The sequence below is a fragment of the Protopterus annectens genome, chromosome 4.part1 (genome assembly GCF_019279795.1).
Source record: "Protopterus annectens isolate FY-2018-M chromosome 4.part1, PAN1.0, whole genome shotgun sequence".
In the NCBI taxonomy this organism is placed as follows: domain Eukaryota; kingdom Metazoa; phylum Chordata; order Ceratodontiformes; family Protopteridae; genus Protopterus; species Protopterus annectens.
Window position 1 is genome coordinate 698890113 of NC_056734.1, and position 23881 is coordinate 698913993.

General features: G+C 41.8%; 1 protein-coding gene across 1 annotated transcript in view; it reads right to left on the bottom strand.

The window, feature by feature from the left end:
• Positions 1 to 23881, bottom strand: part of GFM1 (G elongation factor mitochondrial 1) — a 1399365-nt gene that overhangs the window by 485932 nt on the left and 889552 nt on the right. The window lies entirely within an intron of this gene.

The following is a 23881-nucleotide window of genomic DNA, read 5'->3' on the forward strand; positions in this document are numbered from 1 at the left end:
TAAGTGGAACAGAAAAGGAGTCTAAATGCTATTTAAAAGTTCCTTCAAGTCACAGTGCAAGAACAAAAGGATTAAAATGCAATGGGGCACGCTTTTCAGTATCAGTGCTTCACACCCAGGAGAAGATGGACTACACCAATGTGGCTGAATGTTAAACTTCTATACAAAAAGATTAGTTGTGTAAGAACTTACCATAACCTAAGATGCCCTTCTCTTCCATGTTGCAGTATTCATAACTGTAGGGAGGTTGCTGCCTGCAGCACCGGACATCCGGCCAGTATACCATAGTCTTATGAACAGGGGTATGTGTGATGTTGCCTGTCAGAGCCATAAACCGATGTCAACTATAAAAGTAACGTCTCCACGTACTCACTTCAGAAATGACTGCCGCACACAGTAGTACTCCTGGGAAGCAACAAAAAAGAAGCTTTTTCAGACACACATGTGCCACCAGGCAAGAAAGCATCTTATAGAGGTATGTGCCTGTTGTTGTGCCCTGTTTGGATGGAGAGGAGCTAGGGAGATGCTACAAAAGAAGGATAAACAGGGTTAGAGAGGGGGACTGAACACTACAACATGGAAGAGAAAGGCATCTAAGGTTATGGTAAGTTCTTACACAACTAATCTGTGTCCTTCTATTCTCATATTGCAATACTCATAACTGTAGGGAAAGTACCAAAGCTTTAGGTATGAGCCTGGGCGGTAGGTTGAGAGGCCTGGTCTATGAGACCCTATAAAATAGACCTAGAAAACACAGTTCTGGCTATAGAAATCAAATCTAGTTTGTAATGCGTGGTAAAGGTATGAATTAAAGAAAGGGTGGCCACCTCCAGTATGGAAGCGTACTCCACTCTCCTAAAAAAGGCTGCTGAAGAGGCAGCTGCCCTAGTAGAATGAGCTCTCACATTGGCAGTTAAATCTTTTCCATGAAGGGAATAATAAGCAGAGATAGCTTTTGAAATCCATGATGATACAAGTCTGCTTAGAGACTGCCTTTCCCAAGGCCCTTGGATGAAAGGAGACAAACAGCTGGTCAGACTTTCTAATGATTTGGTCTTGTCCGGGTAATACTTAAGTTGTCTATGAACATCCGAGGAATGCAAAGTTCTTTCAGAGGAATTTTGAGGCTGAGGGAAGAAAACAGGAAGGTTAATAGTCTGATTCAAGGACAGCTCATTAACCATTTTTGGCATGAAGGAAGGATTAGTCCTGAGGGAGACCCTGTCCCTATGGAAGATAAGGTAAGGGGGGGTAGCCATAAGGGCTTGGATTTCTGAGACCCTCCTGGTGGATGTCAGGGACTCCAACAGTACTGTTTTCCAAGTGCATAGCTTAAGTTATGCTGAGTGAGCTGGTTCAGATGGAGGTAGTGTGAGTTTTTCACGGACAAAATTAAGGTTCCATGAAGGACTATTTTTTTTTTTTTACATTTGTTGACCGGGATAGTCCGACTGTATGCATGTCCATTTTCAGCGGAGGCCCAGGGAGAAAAGCTCCAAGGGTAAGCAGATACAGCATTACATAATACCAGCATTACATATTACAAACAGACTATTTACAGAGATTACATAAGTAAGCAAGTTAAACAAGTTCCACAGGTTACAGTTAATCCTGAGCACAAGTCAGGATTAAATTAAATTACACAGTAAACTGGTTAACAGATTTTTACACATTATAGAGAGAGTTAGCCAGGCTTGATACATTGACATCACCAGTTAAGTGACAAATGTTGTTTGAGTCTAGTTTTAAATTGACCTAAGGTGGAAAGTAAGGTAATATCAGCTGGAAGAAAGTTCCAGGATCTACTTACAGAGTTTGCAAAGAGAGAATCACCGGCTGTGTTATTAATTTTGTTAGTCTGAATTAGTGGTTTGTTAGAGGATCGAAGTGGTCTAGGATTGTTACAGGGGGTGATAATATTTTTAAGTGCAGGAGTATTGTCTGGATTATAGAGGATTTTATAGGCCATAATCAGTTGGTTATACTGGATTAGGCTGGGTAGTTCAAGCCACCCAAACTGATTTAAACTGATGCAATGATGTGTCCTAAAAGGCAGCCCAGTGGCAAACCTGGCAATGTGGTTGTAGCAAATTGAGAGTTTGTTAAGGACAGTCTTGTTTAAATTCGAGAGTAGAGGGGATGCATACAGAAGGGTTGAAAGAAGGTGAGAGCGAGCTATGGCAATTTTAGCTGGATGGGTTAGGAAGGCTTTTATTCTGTAAAGTGACCCTAGTTTTTTATTGATGGTTTTGATAGTTTGGTTAACATGTAGGTCAAATTTTAGATTACTGTCTATGATGACACCTAACAATTTTGTAGATGGGTCAGGGGAGATTATTGTGCCATCATTTGATTTTATGGTAAAGGTGAAAGCGGTAGACCTACGTGTTGGTGAAAATAACAGCATTTTAGTTTTTTTGGGATTTAGGATCAGACGATGTTCAGAAAGCCAGTTTTCTATTGTATTAAAGGTGGTCTGGGTAGCTGACCATAACTCTACTGGAGATGTGGCTGAGCAAATCAGAGTAGAGTCATCAGCATATTGGATACAGCTGACTTTTGGGATGACAGTATAAAGGTCGTTAATGAAGATGGAGAACAGCAAGGGCCCTAGTATAGAGCCTTGTGGTACTCCAAGGGTGTTAGGTAGAAGGTTAGAGAGTTTGTTCTGCCAGAGGACAGCCTGCTGTTGACCATTCAGGTAGGATTGAAACCATTGGAGGGCTCCAGTATCTAGACAGAATGTTAACAGGGTGTGGATTAAAAGTTGGTGATCAACCATATCGAATGCCTTGGAAAGAGCCAAAAAGAGGGCTGAGGATATATAATTATTGTTGCGATTATGGTTTATGGTGTTGGTAAAGGCTAGTAGGGCTGAAGTAGTGCTGTGTTGAGGACGGAAGCCATGCTGAGTATCTGCCATAAAGCGATTCTGGATTAGGTGGTGCATGAGTTGTCTATGAATACATTTTTCCATAATCTTTGCAAGTGGAGAGAGTATAGCTATTGGCCTATAATTGGAGAATTCAGTAGGGCTGCCTCCTTTGTGAAGTGGGATTACATAGGATATTTTCCAGATAGTAATATTTTGCAGGAGTAATAGGTTTACAAGGGGGGTCTGACATGGAGGGCCCCTTTTAAGAAGAGTTTTATCTCTAATCTGGCTGCCAAAGGAGGAACTAAGGGAAGACAGGCAGAAATGGCTGACAAGTGTACCTTAACAGAAGAATAGGTCAGTCCTGAATGTAGAAGCTCACATAAGTAAGACAGGACCAAGGGTACTGGAATAAGAAAAGGGTCCTGTTTATTCTTATGATACCAACTGGAGAATCTTTTCCATTCTGACATATAATTTCTCCTGGTACTAGGTTTTCTAGCCTCGTGCAGGATATTGAGTACGTCCCCTGAATATAGGTGTCTGAAGGGGATCTATCACCCAAAAGGTGAGTCTGAGGTTGAGCACCTGAAAGTGTATGAGGGACCTCCTATCTTGTGTGTGTAGGTCGAATTGGTGGAGTAACCTGTGGTGGTTGCCCTTGGTTAGTAGGTGAAGTAGGGGAAACCAATGCTGTCTTGGCCAATAGGGGGTTACCAGCAGTATTTTTGGTTTGTTCCTCTGGATCTTCAGAAGGACCTTTTTGAATCAGTGTGAAGAGGAGAAAGGCATAAAGATACATCCCCGCCCAAGAAAAAGAAAAGGCATCCACTTTCCAAGTCTGTGGTTCTGGATCTCTTGTGCAAAGCAGAGGCATCTGCTGTTCTGAGAGGAGGCAAACAGATCTGCCTGAAGAATACCCCACTTGTGTGTAAGATCCAAGAATACCTCCCTATGAAGCATCCATTCGTGGGAGGGTGCAGAGGTTCCGCTGAGAGTGTCCACCATCACATTCTCTGAGAGTGTCCGCCATCACATTCTCTGTGGAAAGAATGTACACTGCTTGCAGGTGAATGTGTAGTTTTGCTGCTAAGGACCAAATCTAAATTGCCAAGCTGCAGAGCGGGTAGGACCGTGTCCCCCCCTGCTTAATGACATACCACAGGACAGTCATATTGTCTGCGACTACTTTCAAGGTATCTGGTAGGAGAATTTGGTGGAATGCTTGTAATGCTAGGAAAAGGGCTCTCATCTCCTTGATACTGATGTGGTCCCTTTGTCTGAAGGAGGACCACTCTCCCTGAACTTTGTTTTGGTTGTTGTAATTTTGCAGAACTGCTCCCTAACCCAGATCTGCGGCATCTGTGTAGATGTGTTGTAAGGTCTGATGGATCTACAAAGTTATACCCTGATTGAGATTGATGGCTGCAATCCACCATTCCAATTCTTTTTTCAGGCATGGGAGAAGAGGGAGGAGATTATCCAGAGGGTGGGAATGTTGGTTCCACCGAGTCTTCATAACCCATTGGAAGTTCCTCATATGCAGCCTTGCCAAGAGTAACATGGGGATTAAGGATGCCATGTGGCCTAGGACTCTCAGGAATTCCCTGGCTGATGTGGTTTGGAGAGAGAGAAGTGTATGAAGGTATTGTGTGAGGGCGAGTACCTTGAGGCATGGGATGAAGGCAGCCATCTTGTCGGTTCTTATCCAGCACCCTAAGAAGACCAGATCCTGGATGGGTGTCGGGTGCGACTTTTGCTGGTTCACAGTGAACCCTAGGTCTGCCAAGGTTTTGGACACCATGTGTAGGCAGTGGTGAAGAGTGTGGCAGTCCAGGTGAAGGATTTACAGGTTGTCCACATATGGATATATTTGAATGCCCTGCAGTGGGCGATGACTGGAGCCAGGCACTTTGTGAATACTCTGGGACCTGTGGAGAACCAAAATGGCAATGCAGAAAATTGAAACTGCAAGGAACCCACTGAGAAATGTAGGAACTTTCTGTAGCTGGGGTGAATGGGGATATGAAGGTTGGCATCCTTCAGATCCAGGGATACCATGAAGGCTTGGTGGGGAATAAGGGGTAGGAGATGATGCACGGTGAGCATTTTGAAGGTGGGCACCTTGAGAAAAAGACTGAGGACCAACAAGTCCAGAATTGGTCTCCAAGGACCATCTTTTCCTGGGACCAAAAACATCCTGAAGCAAAATCTCTTGTTTGTCTGATCTAGAGTCACTCTTTCTATGGTGACCTGAGATAGCAGACAGTCCACAATTGGAGGGAAGAGGTGGTGCTGATTTGGAAGGGGTTGGGGTATCCCCTGGAAAGGAGGAATTGTCCATCAAGCCATAAAAATAACCTTTTTGAATGATGGAGATGACCCAAGCCTCTGAGATGATCTTCTACCAAGAGGGTAGGGAAATGGTGAGGCAGAGAGACAAGGGGGTGGAGGTGGGTAAAGGGTTTGAGTCACAGTTGAGGGGCTCTGTCAGGGTCAGGCTGTCTCTGAAAGGGAATGGGGGCAGAAAAGGATGGACTTGGAGTAGCGTTTCCTAGATTGTCTCTGTCCCTTAGGTTGTGGGACAGTAGACTGAGATGACTGTCTCGAACAAAAGTGGTCCTTCGAGGGTAGTTCCTATGGTATTTAGGAATAGGTGAGACTAGTAAATGTTTTAGATTTTGTAGCTCCTTGCCCTTTTCTTGAAAGGATTTTTGAAAAGGAATTTGTGGGACTCAGGAACCCTGTAGTATCTGTCTGGTTTACTAGAGGCCGGAGGCAGGGAATCAGGGGCCATACTGGATTCCGAAAACACATCAACAATGTCTAGTACAGGAGGTATAGCCAAAGGCCTATGCTGGGGAAGAAGGAAATCCCCAAGCCTCTTTTTGGATTCAGAAAATTCCTGACTTTCCCAGTGGAAATGCTCCCTTAAGGTACGTAAAGTTTCCCCAAAAGAAAAATCCTCTGGGGGAGAAGCAGAGGGAATGGAATCCTCTGCATCAGAATCCTCATAAGTAGGTATGGACAAATCCAGGTCATTAGAAGAGTCAGAGGAAACAGAGTCCTTTTCATAAGATTCATAGTCAAGTTCAGCCCTAGGCTTCTTAGGGGGGGGGGTTTGACTACCCCTGATTAGAGTAATTAAATTTTCAGCCATTTTGATCATTTGTTTTTTAGGCATAGGGGCCTGAACATGTGGCCTGGGCGTCGGTTTAGACATAGATCGAGATTTAGGCCTTAGTACTGAAGGTGGAGTCTGTTTAATATGCAAGTCTGTAGGCCTGAATACACCCTCAGTAGCCGGTGCCTGCACAGCTGCTCTGGACCCATCCAAGGTAGAGACATCCGCGGGTTCCATAGGTGAAGCATCTCACGGCATACCTCTCAGTAGAGGCCTGCGAATCAGACGTAGCGGGTATCAGGGGCTGCGAAAGTGTCTCACTGAGTACTGGCGAACTGACGACTGGCTTAGGAGAAGCATCGTCAGCAGTTTTGGACCTCAACGGCCTGTCTCTGTCTTTATCTTTGTTTTTTTGGTATTCCAGTAGTCGGATGGCTAACTGACGTCATTTCTGGATAATTAAACCGAGAACCAAAATATTTAGAAGCAAAAATGTACCGGAGACGAATAGTGCGCTGATTAAATAAAGCACAAAACCGATAGCAAGGTACATCAAGGTCAGGGCCTAGGCAAGGAATACAGTCCAAATGAAAATCTTTATGAGGTATTTGCTTCCCACAAGTAATGCAATTATTAACTTTTACTGACATCGGTAAGGAGCAAAAAAAAGTTTCCCCAACGGGGTACTTAGCTTTTAGTTGATGACTTCGGTTCTGAAACTCGAAAATGAAAATTTCAGGAGTCGGCCAACTGGCACTTGTGAACTGCTTCTGCTTCGGGCACCGCACGGCAAGAAAGACTGATGTAATGGCGTCGGCTGCATGTTTTATACTCCTGACGACCTGACGTCATGGAAGAAGGGATAGCAACTGACGCAGGACCCAAGACTTTGTTAATCAGGCTGACTGAGGGCAACTGCCTGCAGATTACCCAAATGTAATGACTGCAACAGTGAAACACGAACATCAACAGTCCAAGGAGTAAAAGAGGAACATGTACATCCAGAAGGACAAAAGAAAAAAGGGAAATGGAGGGAGGGAACAAATACTACACAACTATACTATGTCCTTCCATAGCACTGTTGCAGTATTACTTATGCTAGGTAGACTACAAAAGCTCAAAAGGAAACTTGGGAGGAGAAAGGTCCAGCACAGCCCTGAATACAGCCTTGCAGGACAGCCCTGACAAATCCAGCTCTAGCCCTGGAAACCATATCTAGCTTATAATGTTTGGTAATAATATGTTAAGAAGTCCACGTAGCTGCCTCAAGGATGGAGACAATATCCAATCCTGTAACAGAAGTACCAGAAGAAGCCACAGCCCTGGCTGAATGAGTCTTAACAGAAGCAGAAAGGTTCTTCCCATGAAAAAAGTAACAAAAGGAAATGGACTTAGAGATCCAGGAGGAAACAGTTTAGAAACAGCTAAAACTAAAGACCTAGGATGAAAAGAAACAAAAAGTTGTTCAGATTTACAAATGGCTTTAGTTTTACGTAAATAATATCGGAGCTGTCTATGCAAATCCAAGGCGAAGAACCTTTTCACTAGCACACTTTGGAGAAGGGAAAAAGTAGGCAAATGAATAGACTGATTAAGAGACAACTCATTAGCCACCTTGGGCATACATAAGATGGATTAGTAAGAAAGTACAGTTGTGTACCTACCATAAATGTAGATGTTCGAGTGTATTCACTGTTGCAGTCATTACACTTGGGTTATCCTGCTGGCAGGCGACCCGTAGTCGGCCCGAGTTCCAAAGTCTTGGTCCGGCATCAGTTGCTGTCACCTCTTCCCTGACATCAGTGCGCCAGGGGTATAAAAGTTGCAACCAATGCCATTTTCTTCAGTTTTTCTTGCCCCAGATGTCAGGTGCCCCCAGATATGAAGGCTGCAAAGATAAAAATATGCCAAACCACCATGCATATATCACTAAAAACAATTTCTTCTTCTAAAAGCAAATACACCACATAGGTTGTATAGAGTTGAGAAGTACAGAATAGCCCCAGCAAAGAGGGGGATGGTGGATGGGTAACCAGGACTGCAACAGTGAATACACTCGAACATCTACATTTATGGTAGGTACACAACTGTACTATGTTCATCGTGTTTCACTGTTGCAGTCATTACACTTGGGTAGAATCCCAAAGCTGAGGTAGGCTGGCTGGGTCTAGATTGAATTTGGCAAGGCTATCAAGCCCTGCAGAACTGCAGTGGCAAAGCCTGCTCTGGATTTGGAGTAGAGAGGTAGGTGGTAGTGCTTGGTAAAAGTGTGCACTGAGCTCCAGGTTGCAGCTTCTAATATGTCTTTGGTTGGTACTCCTCTGAGGAAAGCTGCTGAAGTGGCTGCTGCTCTAGTAGAATGAGGCCTAATGCCCTTAGGCACAGATTTGCCATGTTGTGCATAACAGAAGTGGATGCAGTATCCTATCCATTTGGAGATTGTCTGCTTTGTAATAGGTTTCCCTTGTGATCCTGCAGCATATGCTACAAACAGTTGCTCAGTTTTTCTGAAAGCTTTTGTTTTGTCCAAGTAAAATCGTAGCTGCCTGTGTATATCCAAAGAGTGCAGAAGTCTTTCCCCTTTATTCTGGGGATTTGGGTAGAAAGTTGGCAAATGAATAGTTTGGTTTAAGGCCACACTGGAGACCACTTTTGGCATGAATGTTGGGTTCGTCCTTAGAGAAACCCTGTCCTGGTGAAAAATGAGGAAAGGTTCCACAGCCATCAATGCCCGTAACTCTGAAACTCTTCTTGCTGAAGTTATTGCTAGGAGCAGAGCAGTTTTCCATGACAAGAATTTTAGATCAGCTGTGCTGGCTGGTTCAAAAGGAGGCAGTGTTACTTTTTCTAAAACAAAATTGAGGTCCCATGTAGGTACTGGTGCTCTCCTAGGGGGTCTTATATTCTTTGCCCCTCTGAGGTACTGTCGTAGTAGATGATGTGAAAAAATAGGAGGATCCGTATTGTAATGAGCTGAAATGGCAGAGGCATGGATTTTAATGGAAGATAAAGACAGGCCTTTGTCCAACATCTCAGTCAGGTATTGTAAAATCTGAGGCATATTAGGGTCCAGTGGGTCGAGCCCTTGTGCCTGGTTCCAAGCACAGAATATCTTCCATTTTTCCGCATAACATTTCCTAGTGCTGGGTCTCCTGGCTTCCAAAATTACATCCATAACAGCTTTAGAGAGAGGTGCAGTCTGAGTGGCTACATTATCTGCCATGCTGCCAGGTTTAAGGTTCTGAGTTAACTGTGCAGAATCTGATTGTTTTGCTGTGTCAGAAGATGAGGGATTTGAAATAGAGGCCAAGGCGGGCCTTGGGACAAAATCTTTAGGATTGGGTACCAGTGCTGGCGTGGCCAGTCTGGTGCAATCAGGATCATTTTTGGCTTCTCTTGTCTGACTTTTAGAAGCACCTTGGTGAGAAGAGGCATCGGAGGGAAGGCATAGACTGTCAAGTTTTTCCAGTTGAAAGATAGAGCATCCACTTTCCATGCTTGAGAGTGATAAGTCCTTGTGCAAAATTTCTGTAATTGGCAATTGAGAGGGGAGGCAAATAGATCTATGTCTGGGCGTCCCCATTCCCTTGTTTTCATGTTGAACACTTGTGTATTTAGCTTCCATTCATGAGGATCCATGAGATTTCTGCTTAGTTCGTCTGCCAGTGTATTTTTTGTTCCTGGCAGGAATTGTGCTTGCAGATGTACCTGGTAAGTCAGTGCTGTGTTCCACAAAGTCATGGCTTGTCTGCATAGGGGGTAGGAATGTGCACCCCCTTGCTTGTTTATGTACCACATAACTGTGGTATTGTCCCGTCTTTACTAATAATTGTTCTGGATGTATTAGGTCCTTGAAGACTGTCAGGGCATTCTGTACAGCTAGCATCTCTTTTTGACTGATGTGAAGATGCATTTGTTCCTTGGGCCACGTGCCCTAAATACATTTTCCTGCCATATGTGCTCCCCAGGCATAATCCAATGCATCCGTTGTTATTGTCTGCCTGGCTGTAGGTAAGGTGAAAGGCTGTCCCTTGTTGTGGTGACAGGCCTGGGACCACCATCGAAACTCCTGTTGTAGGCAGGGAATCAAGGTTATGATTGTCTCTAGGCTGTGACAATGTTGAGTCCAAACACTTTTTAGATACCATTGTAGTTTCCTCATATGCAGTTTGGCATATGGAATTAGTAGAATGCAAGATGCCATGAAACCCAGGGCCTGCAGAATTTTTCTTGCAGAGAGCTGGGTCTTTGTTGCCATCATTTGAAAGTAATGAGTCAGTTGCCTTTGTTTGTCTGGTGTGAGATAAGCCATCTGGGTAGCTGTATTTAAGCTTGCACCCAGGAATATTCTCTCTTGAGAGGGCATTAGTTTTTATTTCTTTTCGTTTACTGTGTACCCTAGGCAAATTAGTAATCTTTTTACAAACTCCAGGTGCTTTAGAAGAATGTCCTTGCTCTCTGCTTGAATATGGCAGTCGTCCAAGTAGGGATATATTTGAATTCCTTTTTGTCTGCAAAATGCAATTACTGGTGCCAGGCATTTTGTGAAGACCCTGGGCGCAGTAGATAAGCCAAAGGGCAGTGCAGAGAATTGATAATGCATTGAGCCTGCTATAAATCTGAGGTATCTTCTGCACGATTGTCTGATTGGGACGTGCAGGTATGCCTCCTTGAGATCCAAAGTAACTAGCCAAGCCTCTTTGCCCAGCATGGGCAAAAGTTGTTGTGGTGTTAACATTTTGAATTTTGGAACATCCAGGAAAGTATTTAGGATTGACAGGTCCAGTATTGGTCTCCATGCTTTGTCCTTTCTGGGTACTAGGAAAAGTCATGAGTAAAATCCTTGGCCCTTTTCTTCTTGTGGAACATTATGAATAGCTCCCATATCCATATGGGCTGCAGTCTGTTTTTGTGCCTCTGCCCATTGGTTTTGTGGCAGGTTTGGCATAACTTTTGGTTTTGGAAGCATGTTGTAGTGGAACCTGTACCCTTGAGAAACTATATTCAACACCCATTGGTCTTGGGTGATCATGTGCCAATTTTTTGAGAAAAGTGCTAGCTTTCCCCCTAGGGGTGCTGTCAACTGGTAAGAGCTTGGCATTTGCAGAGGGAAGTCATTGTGCCTGTTTCCTATAAGGTTGTGATTTGTCTTCTCCTCCTTTGGGGGCTGAAGCACCCCATTGTTTAGGTCTGTAGGAGCCTTGGGGCTGAGATCTGTCTCTTTGGTGTCTGTATCTGCCTCTTTGTGGCCTGTCTGACACTGGAAAGGACCAATTTTTTGAAGGCCAGTTCCTGCTAAATCTAGGTGGCTGAACCTGTAAGAAATCTTTCAGTTTGCACTGACTTTGCTTTATCCTCCATTTTCTTTAAAACCTCTTCTGCCTTAACACCAAACAAAGTATCATGCTGTAGTGGAGCATCCAATAATTTAATTTTAACATGGTCAGGTAAACTTTGTTCTTTCAACCAAGCATGTCTTCGAATAACTGAGCCTGTAACTGCGGCTCTACAAGAAGCCTCTAATGAATCAAAACCACATTGCAGAGTATGCTTTCCCACTTGTTCAACTGCATGCAATAAATCCTGCATTACTTTACAGTCAGGACCTTCTATATTTGTAACCATTTTTTGCTTTAACAATGACATGAGATACTGATGATATTTAAGCATGTGAAACTTTTTCCCCCCATCTGTCCAGAGCTCTGGAATCCCTATCTGAGGGGATAGGATTTTTTGGCAGTGGAAATTTGGACCCTGTGAAATAGTTTTTGGGTCCGCAGTGGGGGTTTTGTAAAGAAATTTATGAGAGTCAGGGACCCTGTAGTACCTGTCTGGCTTTACTGGTGCAGGGGGTAAAGAATCTGGAGACAGACTGGATTCAGAAAAAAACATCATCAACAATATCAAGCACAGGGGGGATAGCCAAGGGCCTGTGCTGAGGCAATAGAAGGAAATCTCTGAGCCTTTTCTTGGATTCTGAGTAATCCTGGCTCTCCCAATGGAAATGCTCCCTCATGGTGTGCAGGGTTTCCCCAAAAGAGTAATCCTCAGGTGGTGAGGCTGAAGGAATGGACTCTTCAGCATCAGAGTCCTCATAGGGAGGGAGAGAATAGCCCTGGTCAGAAGAAGAATCAGAAGAAATGGAAACCTGATCAGAGGAATCATAATCAGTGTCTTGCCTAGGCCTTTTGTCAGGAGGGGATGGGAGCCCCTGATTAAAGTAATAAGGTCTTCGGCCATTTTAAGCATCTGTTTCTTAGGCATGGATGACTGTTCTGGAGAATGCTGCACTTGTTTCTTTGCCTTTAATGGTGTTTTTGACTTTGCCTTTGCTGCTGTAGTAGCTTTAATTGTAAGCTGTGAAGGTCTGGAAACACCCTCAGAAGCCGGTGCCTGCTCAGCGGCTCCGGACCCATCTGAGGGTATATTTTCTGTAGGCCCAATACCTTGAGTTTCCACAGGCCTCAGTGTCTCCACGTGGCTGTCGGTTGCGGCCTGTGGCTCTGAGGTAGCAGGTGTCAGGGGCTGCAAAAGCACCTCACTGAGAACCGGTGACTGGTCTAGAAGAGGCTTCGCCGTCGGTTTTGGATCTCGGATGCCTGTCTTTTTCTTTGTCTTTGCGTTTTTTATACATTCCCATCGTCGGTTGTTCTGACGGCATTATGTAATTAAATCCTCGTCCAAAATAATGTAAAGCAAAATCAAAACAACGTTTAATAGTGCGTTTATTAAATCTAGCACAAAACCGACAACTAGTGACGTCGTGGTCAGGGCCTAGGCAAGGAATGCATACCTTATGAGGTATTTGCTTCCCACAAGAAATACAATTATTAACTTTTACTGACATCGGTCTGGAGCAAGAAAAAGTACCCCAACGGGGTACTTAGCTTTACTGAAGACTTTGGTTCTGAAATTCAATTTTAAAAATCTCAGGAGTCGGCCGACCGGCACTTGCAAGCTGCTTATGCTTCGGGCACCACACAGCAAGAAAGACTGAAGAAAATGGCGTCGGTTGCAACTTTTATACCCCTGGCACACTGACGTCAGGGAAGAGGCGACAGCAACAGACACCGGACCAAGACTTTGGAACTCGGGCCAACTATGGGTCGCCTGCCAGCAGGATAACCCAAGTGTAATGACTGCAACAGTGAAACACGGTGAACATCCGACAACCGTCCTTATGAAAAACTACAAAAGGAAGTACAACCATAAGGGTATGGAGCTCAGACACCCTTATAGCTGAAGTAAGGGCCAAAAGAAGAACAGTCTTTCAAGTACAATGCTGTAAGGAAGCTGAATCTGCAGGCTCAAAAGGAGCCCATGTCAATTTTTCAAGAACAAAATGAAGTTCCCAGGATGGAGGAATAGGCTTCCTGGAAGGAAGGGACACCTTTAAGGAATTGTTTGACCTCAAATCTAGAAGCCAAAGGAGGAGTCAAATACAGACAAGCATAAATAGCTGAAAGCTGGGCTTTAACTAAAGAGTATGCCAACCCAGCATATAGCAATTCACACAAATAAGAGAGAACCAAAGGAGCCTTCACAGAAAGTGGATCCAGGTTATGAGCAAGACACCAAACAGAAAATCTCTTCCATTTGCACAAATAAGATTTCCTGGCCTCCTGCAGAACCCAAAGCATGTCTTCAGATAAAAATCTCTAAAAGGGATCAAAACCCTATCACCCACAATGTCAGCTGAAGAGTGGGCAAGTGGGGATGGATGAGGGACCCCATCTCTTGCATGAGTAGTTCCACTCTGTGAGGTAATTTGTGATGACTGCCCTTGGCTAAGTGTAAAAAACAGGGACCCAATGTTGTCTGGACCAAAGGGGAGTCACCAACAAGATTTTGGGACAGTCTTGTTCTATCTTGAACAGGATCCTCAGTAAGAGTGAAAGGGGAGGGAAGACAAAGAAACATCCCCTTCCAAGAAAAAGAGAGGGTGTCCACCTTCCAAGCCAGAGGAAATGGGACTCTGGTGCAAAAGAGAGAAAGTTGCCTGTTCAGAGGGAGCAAAAAATCTACTTGAGGAGTACCACACTGGTGGACAATGTCCTGAAACACACCTCAGTGAAGCATCCATTCGTGAGTCCGTGTTATGAATCTGCTCATAGAGTCTGTCATAATGTTCTCTTTTGAAGGAATACAAAGAGACTAAATAGTCACCAGATACTAACCTGAACACTTAGTTTGTACACAAGGTAAGACCATGTCCACCCTCCGCTTGTTGATGTACCACATCACTGTGGTATTGTCTTTAAAGATTTTGAGCCACACTGGAAGGAATAGAGAATGGAAGACCTGAAGAGCCAGAACAGCCCTCATTTCTTTGATGGTGATACAGTCCTTCTTTTGACGAAGGGACCAAAGGCCCTGTGCTTTTAGAGGGCTGAAAGAAGCTCCTCACCCCATGTCTAAGGCATCTGAAAAGAGTTCCTGAGATGGGACTGGAGGCTGAAAAGGAAGCTCTGGGTTGAGAGACAGGTGATGAATCCATCACTGCAGTTCTAGCTTGAGGCATGGAATAAGAAGAATTGAAAAGTCCAATGGATGAGAATGTTGGAGCCAGACTGGGTTTAGGAGCCACTGCAGCTTTCTCATATGAAGCCTAGTGAGAGGAAGCATAGGAATGGTGGAAGCCATGTACACAAGACCCCATAGAGACTCTCTGGCTGTAATTAAGACCACTGGAAGAAGGGACTGAAAAAACTGCAATCAAAGTTAAAGCCTAGGGAGGTGGCAGAGATGCCAGCATAGGAATAGTCTGGATCTTGCATCTGAGAAAAACATGATGCTGAGAAGGAGTCAGGAAGGATTTTTGGAAACTTACTATAAATCCTAGGATCTCCAAGAGGCAAATAGCATAGTGAAGGTGCTGAAACAAGGTCTCTGGATAGGAAGCCTGAATGAGAAATTCATCCCCTCATCAAGAAAAAAAACACTCACAGGAGCGAGGCATCTGGTGAAGACCCTTGGAGCAGTAGAGAGGCCAAAGTGTAAAGCAGAGAAGTGAAAAGGCAAGGAAAAACAGAGACATGTAAAAAATCCTAAAATGGGGATGAATATGAATATAAATACAGGCATCCTTGAGATCTAGAGAGACTAGGAAAGCCTGATGTGGAAAAAGAAGAAACAAGGTTTGAAGAGATAGCATTTGAAAGGAAGGAAGGAACCCTTAAAAAGGTGTTGAGCACAGAAAGATCCAGAATGGGTCTCCAGGTGCCTTCTTTCATGGGAACCAGAAACATTCCTGAATAAAACACTCTTTCTCTTTTGAGGAGCAGAAACTGCTTGGATGGTGCCTTGAGACAAAAAGCTCTGAAGGACATCCAGAAAAAATGTGCAACTGTTCCTGAGGAGCTTGAGGAATGCAAAGAAAAAATGAAGCCAGCAACTGGATGGCTGAGAATAGTTGATTTATTAATCAAGCATTATAAAGACTTCAATCTCACAGACCGGTTTCGGCATAGAGATAGCTTAGCCTTCTTCAGTGCGATACAGCAACAAACAAAATGGAAGTCTTTTAATACAAAAATGTTAATAAGACACAACAATACTCAAACATGATTGGTGAACTCATAAATAAAACATGAACCCATTCAAAGATGTTCATTAAGTCCTGGATAAAAAAGAGCACCTAATTTAATTATCCATTTTTTCTCTTTAATATTTAGTTTATTATGCCAGCCAGATTTCACAGTGCGATCACCTAGAATTTTATCAATAAGAAAAAAATGAAACCTTGCTGTGGGGTGTTTTAATATATGTTTATAAAGCACATTACTGGGTTTTTTACATTTAACATCACTTAGATGTTCTGAGATGTGTAACTTGAATGGCCTCGAGGTCTGTCCTACATAGAAGCAGCGGCAACTGCAGCATACCATATAACTTATCCAGTCGCTATTACAATTAGCAAAACATTCAATATCATATACAGTGCTACAATTGCTGCTAGAAAATTCTTTCGTCTTTAAGACATGTTTACAATTAGTACAATGGCCACAAGGTACGCATCCAATAAGTTTGTCACCCAGCAAAGTGGTTTGTGTAATCTGTAACAACATTGATTGTGAATGATGTTTGTAATGATTAAAATAAGTACCTAGATTTTTACCCTTTCTGAACGAAAAAGAACAATTTTGTGGTATCACAGAAGATACTGCAGGATCAGCGGACAAAATATTCCAATTTCTTTTGATAATATTAGTAAGTTGTCCAATATTCCTGCCATAAGTAGTAATAAATCTAAGTGGAGCGGAAGAAGAGCCTAGTTTCTGTTTATAGGTGAGCAGATCATCCCTGCTCAGTTGTGATGCATACCTTTTAGCAATAGTGATATATGACCTGGTTGATATCCCCGACTTTTGAATCTATGTACTAAATCCTGGCTATATGATTGAAAAATGTTGTCATTTGAGCAATTACGTCTCATACGAATAAACTGAGACTTAGGAATATTTCTGGCGATATGTTTTGGATGAAAACTGAATGCGTGGAGCAAGGTGTTATATTGTGGAAATTTTCTGAATCCCTCAGTGTGGAATGAGTTATCAGGATTTCTTGTGATCTTAACATCCAAAAAAGTAATAACATTTTGGTCATAATTAATAGTAAAATGTAACCCCCATTTGATATCATTCAGATATTCCACAAATTCATGTAGATATTCAATATCAGCCCTCCACACAATCCTACAATCATCCAAATACCTACGCCAGATATCAATTTCAGGTAGATATAAGTTGTGCTTATCATCATAGATGATCTGATCTTCAATGTATGCCATGTATAGATCAGCATAAATGGGGCAAAAGAAGCCCCCATAGCAGTGCCCTTAACTTGTAGATAGCATTGTTTATCATAGAAGAACACATTCTTAGTTAGCACATGTTCTGTTAAAATGCTCAAAAATGTATTAAAGCCAGGTTTGTACATATTACATTTTTCCAACCAGTATTCGATGGCATCCAACCCTGCCCAATGAGGTATATTGGTGTATAGTAAACTTACATCAAGGGTGCAAAGCCACCAGTCTGTTTTGATCTGCATATCATTGATAATACTGAGAAACTGTGTGGTGTCTTGTATTCTGGATCTGACCCATGAAAGTAAAGGTTTTAGATGTTTGGTCAAATACTCATACAAAGGTTCAGTAAGAGAGCCAGTACCCGCTACAATGGGTCTACCCGGTGGATGTACAAGATCGTTATGAATTTTTGGTAAAAAATAGATATATTGCCTAGCTGGATCAGAAATCGTAAGATGTTTCAAAGTATTAGGTGTAATAATACCATTTTCAACAGCCGAATTCAGAAATGTATCAATCTGCTGTTTAAACATAGATGTCGGATCAAGAGGCATCCTGGTGTAATATCTGGCATCATCAAGTTGTCTATGTGCTTCTTTATCATAATCAATCCAGTTCATCACCACAACAGCTCCTCCTTTATCAGCTTTAATAATTACTATTTGTTTGTTATTAAGAAGCTCTTCCAAACATGCCATATCAAGTTTAGAGATGTTGTTTGGTAAAAATGATCCTATATTAGAGCTAAAATGTAGTTCTTTGACAGTACTATACTGAAATAAGCTCACTGATGGATGCATTGGAGGCATAAAATATGAAGGGTGGTAATTAAAACCATCAGTAGATCGACCAAGTGGTAGCCCAGATGACTGTTTGTCCTGAAAAAATAGCTTTAAATTAATCAATCTACAAAAATGTACTATATCCTGAGCAAAAATGTCCTCTGAAACAAAAAAACCTGGTATGAATGAAAGTCCTTTATTAAGAAGAGTGATTTGTTGTTCAGTTAAAACAGTATCAGAAATATTGCATACATTATCATGAGCATTTATTTGTTTGTAAGTATTTCCATCAAGTTCTGTAAGCTTGTGACTTTTGCGGTGTTTTCTGCCCCCCTCCTCCTGCATGTCCTAAAGGGTTCCCAAGATTATTACGTTTAGGTGAAGGGGAATCCATGGTGTGCATAGTGTCAATATCAGTGCCAGAAGAAATATCTGCATCAGTATTATCAGAATGTATATCATGAGCATGATGTCTTTTCAAAATGGACCTTGGCCTCTTGCGTTTTGGATGAGGGTTATCAATATTCAATGGTTTCCCAAACTTGACATATTTGGTTTGTTTAAAGGGTTGCCCTCTTTCGTAATCAGATTGATCACGATTTAATTTTTTCAGTTTCCTATCCTTTAATTGTGCTTCAAAAGTGAGAAGGTCAGAACTAAGCTTAGATAGTAGACCTGGAAACACACTATCATGCTTATAACCCTCACAATCAGCAACAAGTTTACTAACCCTAGGTGACTCCTTATCAATAATTTTAGTATAATACTTAGAAAGTGATTCAACAAATTTTAAAGAACATTCCTGCTGAATAAAATGCCACTCATTAAGCAAAATGTCATCAGGGTCTGCTACCAAAGGCTGGATTTTGACCCTTAACCCTCTAGGGGTTATACCTTTGGTTAAATAAGGTTTAAATAGCTTGAAATGCCACACAAAAGACCTGAGCATTCTCATTTGTTTATTAAGTTCAAAGAACAGTTTTTCACAACATTGTGACAAATTACCAATGTTCAGGTCACTGGAGCCATGAGAAGATATCCTGATACCAAATACAGCCAGGTCCTCCCTGTCAGAGGATAGACCAGAGAAAATATTTGTAAGGTCCATAATGAATAAACAATTATTGTATTGGAATTATATCAACTGAGAGCACAACACCACGTCCTGTTTATTGGCAGAAATGGACAATAATGGCAATTGGACCAGCAAGCCACGTCCAAGTCAGGACAATAATGGTGTGATTGCTCACAAAAGAAAAATATCACTTATGGACAAATGGCATCCCAAATCAGAAAAAAGTATAATCATCCATAGCTATTAAATCGAAAGACTAAGAAAAAACATATTACCAAGTCAAATGAGTGACAACTATTAGCCAAGAGTATGTGTTTACCAAACATCCATATCCAGATAAAAAATGTACAATATTACTAAAATATATCAAAAGGAGTCACTCTGTCATAAAAAATAGCCAAGCAAAAAATATGAAATTATATATATTTAAGAGGCCAAACAATGACCAAAGGCCTTCTTATTATTATAGAATATTGATCAGTGATGCTCTCCTAAAAACTTCTGTAATGGCCTTAAAAAACATACCATACTTCAAACAAATTAGTACAATAGTGAATTCAGTTATCTAAATAGCAAACTTGTTATTAGATGATGCAAAAACAAATAGGGTTATTAATAAATAACTGACTTATTGCTAAGCATAAGTAATATACATAATCCAGAAGCTACTAGGTTATACTGCTACAAATAATCCCTATCCACCAATGATTTCAATAGCTAATAGGGCAATACCTAGTATTAATGTCCAAAAATAGCTCAGTCCTACAAGGCACAAAAGACAAAATCAACAAATAATTATACAGAGCAGTGAATTTACACAAGATGTATCAATATGTTATTGCACTCTTCTTCCATATATGTGACAGAGGACACTGGTGCAAATCCTTCCCTTCTGTGAAACATTAATTGAATAGTCCAAAATTCGACTAAGTCAGTTCAAACACCATGTTCTAGCCAACTGCATAATTGCCCCCAAAAAGGCTAGTGATAAATAATACAGCAGCGTTAATTCGCACTCAAGTGGTTCCGCCAGTCATATAGTGAAAAAACGAAGATGGTAAACCAAATCATACACTATTCTTCCACATAACACAGGAAATGAAGCAATAGGGTATCATAAGTTGTATCAATAAAATGTCCCCGCTCCACCTACATAAATACTATAGAAAAAATACCACAAATCGTTCTTTTTGTTGTTGTATTCCGTTAAATCATCCAAATGAAATATATCAGTCCAAACACCAGATACAAACCAACTGCATAGTTTCCCCAGTCATAAGAACTGATAGAAAAATGTAACAACAACGTGGAATCACTCACTTAGATAGTTTTGTCAGTCATATAGTGAGAAAACACACTGATGGTAGAACACATCAAATGCTACGCATTCGCGTTTCACCGACGAAGCCAAAACACCAAAAATGTCATTATATCATAATCCACTGTACTGGAAAGAGACTAGAAATCGACTGATTGGCATAAAAAATCCCAATGTAGTATATCCACACAAGCGAAGCACACCAGCCTTGGTAAACTGGACTGATAAATCCACACAGCACACCATGGATCTCCAGCAGGAAGCAGAAAACAGTGTAAGCAAAAAACAGTCCCCTGCACGGAGAAATTGCACGGCAAAGTAGAATCCAAAGAAAAAATAAAGCCAGCAACTGGATGGCTGAGAATAGTTGATTTATTAATCAAGCATTATAAAGACTTCGATCTCACATACCGGTTTCGGCATAGAGTTAGCTTAGCCTTCTTCAGTGTGATACAGCAACAAACAAAATGGAAGTCTTTTAATACAAAAATGTTAATAAGACACAATAATACTCAAACATGATTGGTGAACTCATAAATAAAACATGAACCCATTCAAAGATGTTCATTAAGTCCTGGATAAAAAAGAGCACCTAATTTAATTATCCATTTTTTCTCTTTAATATTTAGTTTATTATGCCAGCCAGATTTCACAGTGCGATCACCTAGAATTTTATCAATAACAAAAAAAATGAAACCTTACTGTGGGGTGTTTTACTGTATGTTTATAAAGCGCATTACTGGGTATTTTACATTTAATATCACATAGATGTTCTGAGATGCGTAACTTGAATGGCCTCGATGTCTGTCCTACATAGAAGCAGTGGCAACTGCAGCATACCATATAAATTATCCAGTCGCTATTACAATTAGCAAAACATTTAATATCATATACAGTGCTAAAATTGCTGCTAGAAAATCCTTTCATCTTTAAGACATGTTTACAATTAGTACAATGGCCATAAGGTACGCATCCAATAAGTTTGTCAACCAGCAAAGTGGTTTGTGTAATCTGTAACAACATTGATTGTGAATGATGTTTATAATGATTAAAATAAGTACCTAGATTTTTACCCTTTCTGAACGAAAAAGAACAATTTTGTGGTATCACAGAAGATACTGCAGGATCAGCAGACAAAATATTCCAATTTCTTTTGATAATATTAGTAAGTTGTCCAATATTCCTGCCATAAGTAGTAATAAATCTAAGTGGAGCAGAAGAAGAGCCTAGTTATTGTTTATAGGTGAGCAGATCATCCCTGCTCAGTTGTGATGCATACCTTTTAGCAATAGTGATATGACCTGGTTGATATCCCCGATTGTTGAATCTATGTACTAAATCCTGGCTATATGATTTTTTATCCAAGACTTGATGAACATCTTTGAATGGGTTCATGTTTTATTTATGAGTTCACCAATCATGTTTGAGTATTATTGTGTCATATTAACATTTTTGTATTAAAAGACTTCCATTTTGTTTGTTGCTGTATCACACTGAAGAAGGCTAAGCTAACTCTATGCCGAAACCGGTCTGTGAGATCGAAGTCTTTATAATGCTTGATTAATAAATCAACTATTCTCAGCCATCCAGTTGCTGGCTTCATTTTTTCTTTGGATTCTACTTTGCTGTGCAATTTCTCCGTGCAGGGGACTGTGTTTTGAGCTTGAGGAATGACCAAAAAAAGGAGGAAGGGATTTCCATATCATGTAATACCACTGACGAATGATGGCTAGAACCCAAGAATCCTGTGTGATCCTTGACCAATCGTGAAGAGTCAGGAAAAGATCAAGACATAGAGGAACTTGACTTAGGAGGGAGGGAAAATGACAGTCTGACAGAATCTAGTTTGTCTGGAAAAGAAGGCTTCTGAGCAGTAGGAGTCTGAGTAGATTTAGCAGGAGGAGCCCTTCTAGAACTCTTTTTACCTGTGACAGGAGGGCAAGACTGTCTATATAAAAAGGCAGGCTTGGTCAGCTAACATCTCTGAAATTCAGGAACAGGGGAAACAAAAATATGTTTCAGTTCCTGCATGGCTTTATCCTTCTTCCAAAGATACTTAAAAAGCTCAGCAGCTGCAGAACCAAAACTTGTTACTGTCAAGAGAGCATCCAAGAATTTGGCCTAAATATCACCAGGCAAAGGCTGAAGGCAAAGCCAGAAATAATGCAGCAAGCTCTAGAAGAGGAATCAGCTGCGTCATAGCCAAATTTAGTGGAATGGAGAGCCACTTAAAAATGGACCCCAACAGAGAGAGGGCTAGAAGGTCTGCTATAACTTGAAAAGCCTGAGAGAGAGAAGGGCTAAAATATACCTGGTCATATGGGTCTGGTAATTCACAGGTTGAAAGGCCAGGGTAGCAGCAGTGTGCACCTTTTTGCCAAATCTTTCCACGGCCCTAATGCCCTTGTCAGAATGAAGCAGTTTAGTAGAAGGCAAAAGACTGTAAGGCTTATCAGAAGAAAGAGAAATGACAGAGGTCATCAGAGGGACACTTGTAAAGAAATTTACAATCATCTGGCACATGATAAAACCCATCATTTTTTTTAGGAGCAGGGGGTTGCAATCAGCAGCCTAAGCTGCTAAAAATGTGTCCAATAAAGCAAAAGCAGCAAGAATAGGAGGAACAGCAGAGGGGTTAGGAGACACCATTTGGAAGAGCTGCAACCTGCGTGCAGTCCCACTTAAAAAATTCCACCATATGACAGATAGCATCAGCAAAGGAAACCTCCTTAAAAGGAGAGTCTAGACGAGTCCTCCTCCTCAGAACCATAATTCAATGGAGAGGGAATTTGGGAGGAATAGGCTAAAGACTCTTCATCAGAGTCTAAGTCCTCATTGAAACAGTCCTGATCCCTGGGCCTCTCAAAAGGATTAAAGGATCGGGGGTGGGGTCAGGAACAAAAATTCCCTGAGTGGGCTTCAAAGCAATAAGAGCATTAAACAATCCCTGTGTAAAATTCTACCATGCCTGCTCAGGATCCTTAGGATTAGGGGAAATATACTTTGTCTTCTGCATTTTGTTTAAAGGGATATCAGCCCTAAACATCTTTGGAGATTCTGACCCTTGCTGACACTCAGTCAACGCACTGGGAATCTCCTCCTAAAAAGAATCTGTGAAACACCCCTCATTCCCTCATATATTATCAGCTGCAGTTCCCCTTGAACATCTAAAACGGGTGTCTGCACAGCCTTTGAGTATGTGTGAGAAGCTGGATCCATGCTGGCCTCTGAAGTGGTCGCAGCAGAGAAGTCCGATGGAAAAAAACAGGTGATCCTCTGGACTTTCACCAGCCTCGAAAGATGTCCAGGGGATGCGGTGCAGCAGTTGAATTCAACCTAACTTTTTTGGTCATCTTCTAAGCAGATGGCTAACCCATGGGCTGGGACGATTCTGCCATTGTACCCACTGCCAACAACTTAAGTCTTTGGGTTTGCAAGTAGAAGAATACGGAGGAGAGATGACTAAAAAGAGTTTTAGGGACAAACGCCTGCCAAATAGGGCATGACGTATGTTTGGGAGAAGCACCAAAGCAGAACAAACACTACTTGTGATGGTCCTTATGGGACTTCTATCTCCCACATTGGCATTTTCTCTTTTTTGGATGACATGTAACCTTAACAAAAAGTAAAAGGCAAGGCAAGAAGAAAAGTCCCAATGAGGCACTTACCTGAAAATGGCTTGGTAACTAGTAGACAAAGGAGTGTTCTGACTGACAATCGAAGATGGCATCAAGACTGGTGACAAAGAAGTTCTGTGGAAGTTACACCCGTATACCACCTTTATGCCCTACGCTGTGAGGGGGAAGCATATGTGTGAAGTGCAACATTCCTGCAACAACCTAAGGCTTTGGTATACTGACCGGATGTCAGGCTGACCTTGGCAGAGGATCTCTAGTG